This window comes from Euprymna scolopes, chromosome 11 (genome assembly GCF_053919585.1).
Source record: "Euprymna scolopes isolate OS-2025 chromosome 11, ASM5391958v1, whole genome shotgun sequence".
In the NCBI taxonomy this organism is placed as follows: Eukaryota; Metazoa; Mollusca; class Cephalopoda; order Sepiida; family Sepiolidae; genus Euprymna; species Euprymna scolopes.
The window spans coordinates 151,292,340-151,306,772 of record NC_136492.1 but is presented as its reverse complement, the minus strand read 5'-3'; the positions used below and the strand labels follow the sequence as shown (position 1 = coordinate 151,306,772).

At 32.5% G+C, this 14,433-nt stretch overlaps 1 long non-coding RNA gene across 1 annotated transcript in view; it reads left to right on the top strand.

Moving 5' to 3' along the window:
- Positions 1–14,433, top strand: part of LOC145288112 (uncharacterized) — a 483,797-nt gene that overhangs the window by 177,938 nt on the left and 291,426 nt on the right. The window contains exon 2 of the long non-coding RNA XR_013869266.1: positions 2,706–2,746. This is a non-coding gene — a long non-coding RNA (uncharacterized LOC145288112). The remainder of the gene's footprint in view (positions 1–2,705; positions 2,747–14,433) is intronic.

The window sequence follows — 14,433 nt, the reverse complement described above, 5'->3', positions numbered from 1 at the left end:
CGTCCAAGGATGGAATACTGTTGCCATATCTGGGCAGGAGCTGCTAAAAACAGCCTATCCTGCCTTGACAGAGTACAAAATAGACTTTGTAGCTTAGTGGGGGATGCCCTTTTCTCTACCCTGCAACCTCTCTCCTACAGAAGAGACGTTGCGAGCCTATCCTTGTTTTATCGTTATTTCCATGGTAGGTGCTCGTCTGAACTCCAATCTCTGTTCCCCCCTCGCCAATCTTTCACGAAAAATACCCGTCCAGCTGAATCCACTGTGGAAAATTTCCCCCACTCTATATCTGTGCCTAAATCAAAACGCGGATTCCATGAACAAAGCTTCTTTCTTAGAACTGCACGCCTGTGGAACTCTGTTCCGTCTGCCTGCTTCCCACCGGACTACAACTTGGATGTCTTCAAGTCCAACGTTAACAAATTCCTAATGAACCGCCCCCTTAAGTAAACACTTCATCAAATCTCCACACTAACGTAATGTACTTGCGATAACCCTTATCCCTGAGTGGCTTCCGCGCCTTGATAAGTGGTGATCACTGTGTAAAAAGAAAATTGCTATTTAATCTGGATAATTCTCTTTTTAAGGGGAGCTTGTCCTGAATAAACCAAGTCTAAAGGTAGGCGAATAAAAGCTAGCAAGCAGAGAGTCCCACAGCCATGCGGTTCTCGGAGAGAAGCAATCGAGATAGAAAGTAGTAATACAACAATGTATTAGAACGACGAATTAATCGGGGACAAATATATGAGCGAGTAAAGCGAGCTAGAACAAAAAAAGAAGGGAACAGATCTAACCATTTTTACGAACACATGCCATAATAGTGTTTCAAGAAAAGACTGAGACTAACAACATCACGTCTGTGTGAGTGAGAGAATGCATAAAAATAAAAATCTTTAGGGGGTGATAAAATTACAGATACTTTTATGCACATTACCTGGAACCTCCAAATGAGACAAAGATTCGTCAGTGAAAACATGACAAGAATACTCTATGATAAAACTTTAAACGTCAGCGGATGGAAAATTTTAAGATGGGGTTAGAATGAGGTATCCGATTGAAATCTTGGCAAGGAACATTAATCTGATGAGGATGAAATTCTACGTGCTCGTAAGGATTTAGGTTAGAGTGAAGCCCGTACAGAAAATTTAGAACAATCCGCCGCTACGATGAAACAAATCGACACTATCATTAAAACTCTTATTTAAACTTTTCTTCTAATCTTTATCTAAAAATTAATTTTGCTATAAGTTATGATCGATATTTTAACCAAGTTTGGTAACGATTAATCAAGCAATGTAGGCGGTAGACTGGAGTCAGACAAGTAAAATGGATACATGCAAACATGACTACATAATGAGAATTGGTCATTTTTAAAAAGGGTCCATAAAATCTTCAGACTATAGGAGGAATTAAAAATATTAAAGAATTTAATCTGCGTTCCTATGAGAAAAATACTATTTTATCTTAGGCCTCAGAGAACAACGTAAATTAAAATTCTATAGTTCAGTGCCAACAGACCGACCAATAACGATTAAAATTTATTCGTTGAATAGTTTTACACCAATTCTTTGTCACTTACAAACATTGAAATTACAATATAATTCTAGTAAACATTATATCTACAAGACTTAATTGACTTTTGATTCAAATCCATGACATGGCATTGATTATTGGAAATTTTAAAAACTATAAGGAAATTTTAAAAACCATTTCCTATTAAGAATGAATTAACATTCACGGAATCACCGTTCGTTAGTGTTTAGTAATTATGTAGCAATATGCATTTTGCATATTTTCATATTACAATAGCTTGGACTTAATTAAATACCTCTAAAAAACAGTGGGATATCTATTAGGCATGGATTTATACGCATTGTTAGAATGTTATTTTTAAATTACCAAACTCATGGCTACTTAATTTTTATAAAAATTGATCATACTTTCTCTGAAGGTTTGCATAAAGCTAAATAAGAATTGGTATAGCCAGTATAATCTCCTTTTACGCCAAGCAAGTGTGATTCCGATTAAATAATGATTGGTTAATTTGTTTTGGAGTAAATCATATATAGAGAAATAAAAAACATAGATGTAAGTGCAATTAAGTATTTGATCGGTGCAAAATGTTTGTGTATTTGAAAAATTCTTTCCCCCCCCAAAAAAACTCTATTATATGATTCCGTCTGTAAACGAGCTTATAAATTCTCTGATTGTAAAATTATTTAGGTTTTAATGTAAAATTTAGATTGAATTCATATGAAGTCTTCTCTTGTAATGTTAATCTAAGACCATCTAAATGGTTGTGTCATTCCGAAAATACGGGAAAATGCATATGAATTAGGTAAGGATAATGTCCCCTGATTAAATTCTTCTACATTTTTGGTCAGTAGTGCAGTGTAAAATGGAATATGACTCCCTTTTCGTGGACTTGAGAAGGTTGTTTTCGGATAAAAATACTGAAAAAAAAATAGGATGCTTTTATAATCTGAAAAGAAAAGTAATAAATAAGATCGTGATTATATGTCTTTGCACCGACCTAATACTCAACTTAAAATAAATATACGTATATTTCAATATATATAGAGACGTATTAAGTCGTTCTGTTATTTTAATGACACGTTAATAAAATTATAGAATACTGGAATACATTCCCCATCTATTCATTCGGTTTTACTTCTGTTCATGTCAAATCCTGTTTTCTTTTACAGATTTTAAAATAGGAAACTGAATAAACAATTCGCACGGAATCGTAAGTATTCAATTAATGTTTATTTTTTTAAATACAAATCTACCTATCTATCTATCTCTCTATATATTATTATGATTTTTATTTTTATTATTATTACTAGCTGTACCCGGTCACGCGTTGCTGTGGCTCAGTTTGTTAAAATGGAACACATTCCTCATAACAAATTGCATGTTGTATTGTTTATTTTTTTTTTTTTCATTTTTTTATCAATAAAAGTTGGGTTTTTTCCCAAGAAAAGGTGAATTTTTACCATAAATTGTCAGGTGAAAGTTCTTTTGTTTTTTTTTCAGGAAAACTTGCACTTTTTTTAAGAAGAAAGTTGGCAGTAAACATTTCTTTTTGAAAACAGAATTTTTATTATAAAAAGAAAATATGAATGTTTTATATGAACAATGTGAAGTAGTTAGGTGAAGTAGAGAAAAGTTAGATTTTTTTTTCAAGAGAATGTAATTTTTTTTTGTCAATAGAAAATAAACGGAAAAAATACTCCCATCATTAGTTAATTCTGCAAAAAAAAAATAAATAGAATGTTGGTTTAGTGTTTCAACATTTGAACAAGGCTAGGCTGAATCTGGTGATTACCGGTCGAACCCTGAACTAATTCGAATCCGAGCGGGGGTAAATTCTGCATGAGTACCATTCTTTTTAATTTTGCCTTTTGTTCAATTTTTTTGTGTGGGCTTTTAGCGCTAGCAAACTAACAAATTTAACCAAATTGCAAGAAATTCAACAATTAAATAATTTTAATAAGCGCCGAGCTCCTAATACAAATCCTAGTAAATCAATCCCCCTTATTGGAAACACTGAAAGGAAGGACGAAACCAAATTATTGCAAGTATGTTTGGGAGAAGTTCTATTGGTGTATCAGAAAGTGGCCATTAAAAATGATGATCAGAACCTTAATAATACAACTTACTATTTTTTGAAGCTTATAACTACTTGAAAATATAATTCAAACCCTAATTTGTTTTCAATTAAAGGAGCAAAGACCAATTTAAAAAAAATAAGAGGTTTAATAGCAAATTATGCAATATTTGTTTCTTTAAAGCGGTTTCTTAAAAAATATAAAAATCAACATATTTTGACTTGCTTATAAATATATGTATATATATAAATGCCAAAAAATCACTTTCCTAAAAAAATATTATTAAATGGGTAGTTCCATTCTTAATTATTAAGAATTTATCCATATTTATATTTTAAATTCCATGTATTTTTTAAATAAAATGATTTTTTAAAGCGAGGGTCCTAGAAAATCGCATTGTTCTAACATGTTTTGTGCGAATCGTTAAATAGCCGCTGCTGCTTAAATGAAATCTATGAAGTATGGTTTCTTCCAAGGGCATAAATAATGTCTCTTTTTTATTGCGTGTGTTAACCAAAATAAGTATTTTTCATCCTCCGTAGTTAAAACAGAAACGCACATTCACTTATAAGTTTTTTCCCTAGAACAAAAAATCCGCTTCATCGATTTTTTAAAAATTCTTTTAATGAAATACACGAGTTTTTGATTGATATATTTTAATACTTCTTCATCGACTAATTTTTTTTTAATATCTAAAAAAGAAAAAATTCTATGAGATAGACAAATTTGCCGTCAGCGTCTGGTATTTACTTGACTATGTAAGCACAACATGAGCTTTCATTAAAAAAAATCAACGTGTGTTTTTTTTTAAAAAGGTTTTACACTTTGGACTTTACAGGTAAATTTCCAAAAAAAACTATTCTTTTTTGTTTTAAATTGGAATATTTTCTTTATTGATCTTTTATCTTCAATTTGTGATATATAAAACTTTGACACATAAATTAATTATTAAAATTTTAATAAACATTTCAAAATGGGGTGTGAATTTGAAAAAAAAACGATTGTCTAAAATATTATATTTGGTTTATTGGAAAGAGCATACAAGTTCACATTGACCCTGAAAATATCGTAAAAATTGAACCAATAGAAAATGTTTGATAGATTTTTTAAGTTTAAAAATTGAAAAATATTTAACTTGTAAAATTCTATTGATTTTATAACGTAAAAAAATGACTGAATGAAGGCACGCCGGCATTTTGTAAACATTTTGTAAGGACTGTTTTATTTTTAAATAAAAAATAATATTTCTATTATTTTTTAAACAACTTTATTTTGAAAGTATATTCCATATAGAAAATAAACAACTCACTTTAAAAAGAGAAATTACGAGTTTTTTAATATTTTATTCGCAGTTTTCTGTTAGGGGTGTCAAAAATTCCTCCGAATTTCTGGTTCTTGAGTTTCTATTCTTTTTTTCTTTCTTTCTTTTTTTTTTTCAATATTTTTAAAAAAATTGTCACTCAGCTAGAAGATTTGGTGCTTCTACACTTTATTGCCGAAATTGGAGACGCCACTTTTTTCACGCACTTGCTATACATATCTAGGGAAGACATCTGGCCGAACGATTGCTTTCGGAAAGGAGAAGAATAAATTTACCAAAATTTACATTTATTATTTCCGGAAACGATAAATTAAACTAAATAAATTTACCAAAATTAACATTTATTACTCCCTTAAACTAAAATTATCATTTATTACTTCCAGAAGCTTGGTAAACCGATATTACTGGAGAAAATGAATCTTGACAATTCAAAAAAAATATTTAAAATTATTTATTTGTTCGAAAAACAAAACAAAAAAAAACACACAAACGAAAAAATAAACAAACAAAAAAAGAAACTAATAAATGTTTTGGTTTTGTTTTGGTTTTCATATGGCGCTCGCCCAGGTTAAACTATTATTTATATGTCATTTCAATTTTCTGTTTTTAATTAAAAAAAAATGTTCCATGAAAAACTTTCCTGTTCTCATCAATTAAATTAAAACATTTCCAATTAAACAATTACGTATATATATATTCTCTTTTACTTGCTTTATTTACTTTTAAAGCAACAATGGACTTTTATAAAATAGTTTTTTGTTTTGTTTTGTTTTGTTTTTGTTTTTTGAACAAATAAATAATTTTAAATATTTTTTTGAATTGTCAAGATTCATTTTCTCCAGTAATATCGGTTTACCAAGTTTCTGGAAGTAATAAATGATAATTTTGGTTTAATTTAACGTTTCCGGAAGTAATGAATGTTAATTTTGGTAAATGTATTCTTTCCGTTTCCGGAAGCAATCGTTCGGCCACATAATGATGTCTCCCCTAGATTTGGATAGCAAGTGCGTGAAAAAAAATGGCGTCTCCAATTTCGGCAATAAAGTGTAGAAGTACGCCAGATTTTTATGGGTCGCTATTTTTGCCATACATTGTTAGGTGAAAGTTTTTTTTTCAGGAAAACTTGCACTTTTTTTAAAAGAAAGTTGGTAATAAACGTTTCTTTTTGAAAACAGAATTTGGTACTCATTGGTCGTTGAGTTCCATGGCAACTAGCTTCCCTTTATGAAACAAACGCACGTAACACTTTTTTATTTACTGACGTTGTCGTAGTAACTAAACGGTTATTTGTCACATTATTTGTTTTGAAAAAAAGTTTTACTCTTTATGAATATTAAAAGAAAAATTACTAAACATTTATTAATAATGCCTCACTTTTGCAGACATTTGTTTTTAAATTTCTTTTTAAATGACGACTTTTATCGACTTTTTTAATAGTATTTGCGGATAGGTAAAAAACGAAACAAATAACTAAGCCATTTTCTGACAATTTCTCGGTATCGTTTTTTTTTTGTTTTTTTTTTACACAGTGATCACCACTTATCAAGGCCCGGAAGCCACTCAGGGATAAGGGTTATTGAAAGTACATTACGTTAGTGTGGAGATTTGATGGAGTGTTTACTTAAGGGGGCGGTTCATTAGGAATTTGTTAACATTAGACTTGAAGACATCCAAGTTGTAGTCCGGAGGGAAGCAGGCAGATGGAACAGAGTTCCACAGGCGTCCAATTCTAAGAAAGAAACTTTGTTCATGGAATCCGCGTTTTGATTAAGGCACAAATATAGAGTGGGGGAAATTTTTCACAGTGGATTCAGCTAGACGGGTGTTTTTCGTGAAAGATTGGCGATGGGGGACCAGGGATTGGAGTTCAGACGAGCACCTGCCATGAAAATAACGATAAAACAAGGATAGGCTCGCAACGTCTCTTCTGTGAGAGAGGGGTTACAGGGTAGAGCAAAGGGCATCCCCCACTAAGCCACGAAGTCTATTTTGTACTCTGTCAAGGCATGATAGGCTGTTTTTGGCAGCTCCTGCCCAGATATGGCAACAGTATTCCATCCTTGGACGTACTTGGCTTTTATATAGATAGAGAATTGCATCAGTAGTGAGATATCTTCTGGAGCGGTAGAAGGATCCCACGATCTTTCCAGCGACCTTGGCAACAGACTTGATGTACGTGTTCCATTTCAGATCAGGAGTAAAGGTCAAACCCAGAAGCTTGTCAAAACTCGGGGCCTCACCCAGACGAGAGCCATCCATCACAATTGATGCCAGATGGGGATCAGAGCGTTGATGATGTAAGGATAGGAGTTTTGTTTTGGATGCATTAAAGGTAACTAGCCACATCTTCCCCCACTGAACCACGCGCTCGAGATCAGAGGAGAGAGAATCAGAGAGAACTTTGTCATTTACAGCCTTTGATGTGTTGCTGTAGATGGTTGTGTCATCAGCATAGATGTCAACGAATGATTTAAGTATGTGTTTAGGAAGGTCATTGATGTAGATCAGGAAGAGAGTTGGGCACAGGATTGACCCCTGAGGGACCCCAGCATTTATATTGCAGGCCTCCGATTTTTGTCCATCTACCACTACTCTTATAAGCCTATCGGAGAGAAATGATTTAATGATTGAGAAAACATTTCCAGTTATACCGTAGCTGGAAATCTTGTGAAGTAGACCCTTATGCCATACCTTGTCGAAGGCCTTTGATATGTCAAGAGCAATTGCCCTAGAAAGGAAGCCTTTGTCAAGAGATTTACTAATCCTGCGGGATATAACCGTCAGCACATCTGCGGTAGATCTTGCAGAGCGGAAACCATATTGTGTGTCACTAAGAAGGTTATACCTGCTGAGGTGGTTGACTATTTCTCTATTTAATATTGATTCCAGAAACTTACTCATAACACAGAGGAGACTTATTGACCTGAATTCTTAAATACAGGGCAAACTGATGAGGTCTTCCAGGGGGTCGGAAAGCACTTTTCCTTGAGGCAGCGCTTAAATAGTTTCGTAAGTATGACTTTGATAACATTTATTTGTTAAAAATATTTGAAAAGTGAGAATTATTTTGACAACGCTCGGCTGAATTCGGTCACCCCAATGGCCGGTCGAACCCTAAACTAATTGGAATCCGGTGTATGTGTGGGTGGGTGGGGGGAATAAATTCTGCATGAGTACCATTCTTTTTAATTTTATCTTCTTCAATTTTTGTGTGGGCGTTTAGCGATTGCAAACTAACAAATTTAACCAAAATTCAAAAAATTCAACAATAAAATAATTTTGCTCAGCTTCTAATACAGATCCTAGTAAATCAATCCCTCTTATTAGAACACTCAAGGGAAGGACGGAACCAAATTATTGCCAGTATGTTAGGGAGAGGTTCTATATATATATATATATATATATATATATATATATATATATATATATATATATATATATTTACAATCTTTTAAGCAGATTTGACACTCAGTTACCAGATTTTTATGGGTTGCTCGTTAACTTATGATAAAACTTGCGAAGTACGCGATAGATTGTTGAAAAAATGGAATAGAAATTTAAAATTTGCTCCTTTTAATCTTTTTTTTAATTGTGCTTCTCCCAAACAAATATAATCAAGAGAATAACATTCAACAATTGTACTTTATATATATAAAACACGAAATATTAAATATATATATATATATATATATTAACGAAAGAGAAATAATTCCATTTTTAAACGAAAAGAGTCAATTTGGTACATAAAAGTTCCGTTTAGTGATGTCACGTGATGGCACGCGGTGTGAAATAATTGTCCCCAAATAAAAAAATGGCCCATCCGTACACAAAACCCCCCACCTATTTATTATAGAAAAATTAAGTATAATGTTATAATTAAAAAGAGATATATAAAAACACGTAAACATATTATACCAAAATGTGGAAGCCATCTGTCCAGTGGTTAGTTAGACTATCAATTACGAACGAACCCAGAGTTACATTTATATATATATATATAGGCTATAATAATAATAATAATAATAATAATAATAATAATAATAATAATAATAATAATAATAATAATAATATATTTCCTTAACACCTCTGGCTTAGATAGAAAGGAAACTAAAACTTGCTGTTATGGTTTAATAATCTCATACCTAATGTGTATGTGTCGTAATATATATATATATATATATATATATATATATATATATATATATATATATATATATGTGTGTGTGTGTGTGTGTGTGTGTTTGTGTGTGTGTTTGCCTGGGTGCTTGCGTGTGTGTGTATACTGATATGCTTTGGCTGAATTCAGTTAAACGTACGTACTGGTATACTTAGAATATTAATTTCCTGATAGAATTCGACAATAACCACCTACAGATTATTAGTCTCATAAACTTTTCTTTTTATGAGACTGAGTTCCTCACACCACTTCACTTTTTTAATGTAAATGATTTCAAATAAAAATAGCCTACGTATTATCAATTGATCACGTTTAACAATTGACGACCCCGTAAGTATAGGACACTCTGTATTGTACTAGTAAATGAATAATGATTAACATAAAAAGATGTCGAGAAAGATATAATCTGTGACATGATTTTAATAATATGTAGCACAGGCTTACAAAAAATATTTGAAAAATACATTTACATTTTAAAATCGATCAGTCCATCGTGTATCCTCGAGGAACCTGCTATTCAAGTGGGTATATACACAGCCGACAAAAATAGAAGCAAGCTTAGCCACTAAATACACTTATCCTTCAACGCCACAGGATAAAGTTAAAAGGTCACGGACACACGTTACTGCCTATTACGAAAGATAGTTTCATTTCCCAAATAAATCCCGATGGATTCATAAAACTGGCCTAAAAGTGACTGTATTTTTATTTTCTGTTATATAAAGCAGTATTTTCTATTTGCAATAAAAGGAAAATAACAATGTTTATTTTAATGACTGTTTTTAAACCTTCGAAAATGGGACGTTTGGTCATAATTATATAATTATAAGTAAAGGTCAATGTTTGCTTAAATAGTTCGGTGATATCATTACTATATATATATATATATATATATATATATATATATATATATATATATATATATACTAGCAATCAGTGCCCGGCGTTGCCCAGGTGTTTTGAGGTTAATGCGGAGAAAAAAAAACGGTCAATTTTTTAAAACTTTGACCCCTATTATGACCTCTTAACATTTATTGTTTAGGGATCAAGTAAAGTTAATAAGTTAGATCCATGTCCAAGGAATCTATATCTAAAATATCACGTGTTTACTGTTTAGACCCAAAATTGTAGGAGGAGTTTGGTAGAGTTCTCAAAGGTCAAATTGTTGAATATTGACCACTTAATCGCCAAATTTCTGTCGAAAACATATCACATCGATTTTCCCAGATCTCAGTACCCTGTATATCAAATTTCGAATCTCTAGGCTTAAAATTGACAGAGTTTTAGCGTAGGGAAATGCACACAGACACACACAGACACTTATATATATATATATATATATATATATATATATATATATAAACATTTGTGTGGCATCCGTCAGTCGAAACGACTATGGATCAGCAGCGGCAGCGCCGTATTAAGATGTTGTTATAAACATAAACATCATATATATAAGGATAATAGTACGCCATATATATAACAAAAGACCATTATTTACTCAAGTGAAAGGAAAACCCGGGGGAACTTTACCCAAAAATAAATCTATATTTTTTTTGTGTGTAATGATAGTCTTATCGGCGAGTAATTAATAATTCAGCCATCTTGATTCTTAACCAAACAGAAAGTTCAAGTAGGGGGAGTTCCCTTTTTTTTATAGCGAGGCCAAATTTCGCGAATTTGGCCTTTTTTTTAAAGCAGTTTGGCCTTTAATATTTCTGTTTGGCCTTTTTCTTTCACCGATGAAATCTGGAGATGCAACGGGAATTTTCGGCAAAGAAATGTATTTACTATGCACATCTATGTAATGAAATACAATTTGTGGCAAAATTTCAGGAAAAACTAATGGATGGTTATCTCACAATAGTCCGGACAATTCGCTAAATTATCTCGTCAAAACCTTAAATCTCGAATTTTTGTGCATTTTTTTTGGGGGGGGGGCTAATTTGGCATAATAGTGTCCATTTAATAGTATTATCTTGAAAAAATATAAAAATAAGGAAAATTACCAAAAAAAAACAAACAAGAACAATAAAAGTGTGCCGTATTTTTAAAAGTTGTATTGCGTTGTTTTTATTTGCTTTTTTTTATTTCATCGGTGAAGAAAATGGCCAAACAGAAATTTTGAAGGCCAAACTGCTTTAAAAAAAAGGCCAAATTCGCGAAATTTGGCCTCGCTATAAAAAAAAAGGGAAAATCCCCCTACTTGAACTTTCTGTTTAATTTCGCTTGTAGCGTTGATTTTTTTTCTTTTTTCGCTATAAAAAATAACTACTTGATGAAATTACGTGATTTTTTCTGTAGGAAAACTTTATCCCATGACGAGTACGTACAATATATATTTTTTAAAAATATTTCCATTTTTTAATGTCAATGGAAAACTGCACAAGTACCCAAACCACGAGTGAACGCGCGTTTTTTTTTTTTTTTAGTTTAGTTTCATAATGGCGGCCGTGATGTCGGAGGTTCGATTGTTAGATTGTAAGCTAGTTTCGTATTTTTGTAATTTGTAAATCGCAAGTTAGGAAAAAATTAAACCCTTCCAAGATGGACAATAAATAAAGCCATAATATTTTATGGTAAAGTTAAGAGCCTACGAACCATAGTTTTTTAGGAGATGTGATTATTGGATTAACCAATCAGAAATCGTCTGTGGCACACACATCTCTGTTTTTATAGATATAGAATATATATATATATATATATATATATATATATACTAGCAAAAGTACCCGTTCAGCTTTATATTATAGATATATGTATGCATATATATGAATCATGTACCTATAAGAAGCTGTCTATAAACCCGTGCTTTACTTTATATACCGATCATTAGAAGGACTGCATTTGGCAATAAACTAAGCCATAACTATATTGTTCGGGGTCATGACGCATTACCTAAAATATGTACAACTTTTTACCGCCTAAAAAAAACGTTTACAAGGGTTTTTGATATAGATGTACATAAGAATACTTTGTTATGTTTCAACTTACCGCCTAGATTATGCTTTTGTTGTGTTTTATTAGTGGTACTGACACTGTGAGCACATTACATATTGTACATGTATTAACAGTGAGGTGTTTCCCCTCTTTATAAACAATGATTTCAAGACAACATCCGATTAAGAAACGTATTTATTTTTATTTATTATCAATATTTTTACATTCATGCTATTTATCAATGGACACTTTTTCACGGTATCTCCCAACATCAGCTTGGCTAATTTTGTCAAGAATCGAAGAGTCTGGATTTTTTCCATAGAGGTCACTACTTATCAAAGCCAGGAGGCCCCTCAAGGATAAGTGTTAACAATAGTCAATGGGATTATAGCGTAGTAATCGTAAATACTGGAATTTTTGTAAATTAGATTACTTAGGGGGACGCTTCATCCAGAACGGGTTTACGTTGGACTTGAAGACAATCAAAGTGTAGTCAGCTGGAAAACAGGCAAACGGAAGAAAATTCCACAGATGTGGATTTCTTAGTAAGAAGCTTTGTTCATGGAATCTATGTTTAGGTTTAGGTATAGATAAAGAGTGAGGGAAATTATCGATAGTGGTTTTGGCTAGATGAGAGTTTTTCGTAAAAGCTTGGGTAATGAAAATAACGATAAAGCAGAGACAGGCTCGCAACGTCTCTTCTGTAGGAAAGAGATTGCAGAGAAGATCCAAGCGCCTCCCCCCCCACTAAGCTACGAAATCTATGTTGAGCTCTGTCAAGGTAGGATAAACTGCTTCTAGCGATCTCTGCCCAAATGTGGCAACGGTACTCCATTCTTGGACGTAGTTGGCGTTTATGTACATAGAGAATTACATACGGATGGAGTTATCTACTCGAGCGGTAGAAGGATCCTACCATTTTCCAGCGACTTTAGCAACGGATTTGATGTATGTGTTCCATTTCAGATCAGGAGTAAAGAGATAGCCAAGAAGTTTGTCAAAACATAAATCCTCCCTAAGACGAGAGCCATTCATTTCAATTGATGCCAGATGGGGATCAGAGCGGTGGTTATGTAAAGATAAAAGCTAGGTTTAAATGCATTCAAACTAACCAGCCACTGCTTTCCCCATTGTACAACGTACTCGAAATCAGAGGAGAGAGAGTCAGAGAGAACTTGGTTATTTACGACCTTTGATGTGTTGCCATTGATGGCAGTGCCGTCAGCATAAATGTCAGCGAATGATTGTTAGCTAAGATTGCATGCCTTAAGTTATCGCGTAATTATAATTTTTTTCTGTTACTTGTGGTAACAGCAAGAAAAAGAGGCAATTAATCGCTATATACACGAGAGAGAATAGAAGTAAAATGTTATACAAATATATATATATATGTGTGTGTGTGTGTGTGTGTGTGTACGTGTGTGTGTGTATACACACATGTGGTTGTAGACATATATATTTTACTAATTGTAATTATATTAAAACATATAAACAAACAACACAAAGTTCTTTATGGTAGCTCAATAATTTCAATACCAAAGCTATACATTTCTTATAGTGCAACTGTACGGTAAAATATTGAATCACTTATTGTTGTTGTGAAATGTCAGTCTATAAGCTGTTGTGACTTTATGAATTTCATTTTTATGCAGCTTGTCGTACTGATGAGCTGCCTAGCTTGTATAATATATAATCAAGTCATTATCTACTAAAGTACAAGATGTAGGCTGAAATTATTGTACGCAAGTATTGCCAATAAAACCTTTTTTAAATGAACAATAAAATGAGGTTCTGTTCCTGGTAAAGCGGAGCATTATCACACACGAACACACGCATACACACACATCAATATATATATATATATATATATATGTGTGTGTGTATGTGTGTGTGTTTGTGTGTGTGTGCGCGCGTGTGTATGTGTGCGTGTATGCATGTGTATAGGCAAGAATAGGGACGGTTAATCTCTTTATACTTCACAGGCAATTTGGTTTTGATCGTTAATGTTGTATTCAAGCAGAAATCTAGTTAGCGTTCGCGATTTTTTTAGAAAAAGGTTGACTGGAAATAGAATTTCCCCATATTTTCTGTGGGTGCAGATTTCTAGAAGCGAGCGCGAACATCTGCCTAACTATTTCCTTAAGAAGTACAACATGATTAATCTCTGCGACGTGTGAGATATACGAGAAAATATTCAATGTAATGTAAAATTTATACACCTGTTGATTACATGCTTTTCACTTTAAATGGACAGATCAGAACAACTCTTTACTTTGAAACTGAAATTAGTCTTGTTTATAACATGGGTGTGAACTAATATAATAACATAAACATATTACATGCTAAATTCGTGTGTATTATTAATACTCTTCTCATCATGACTT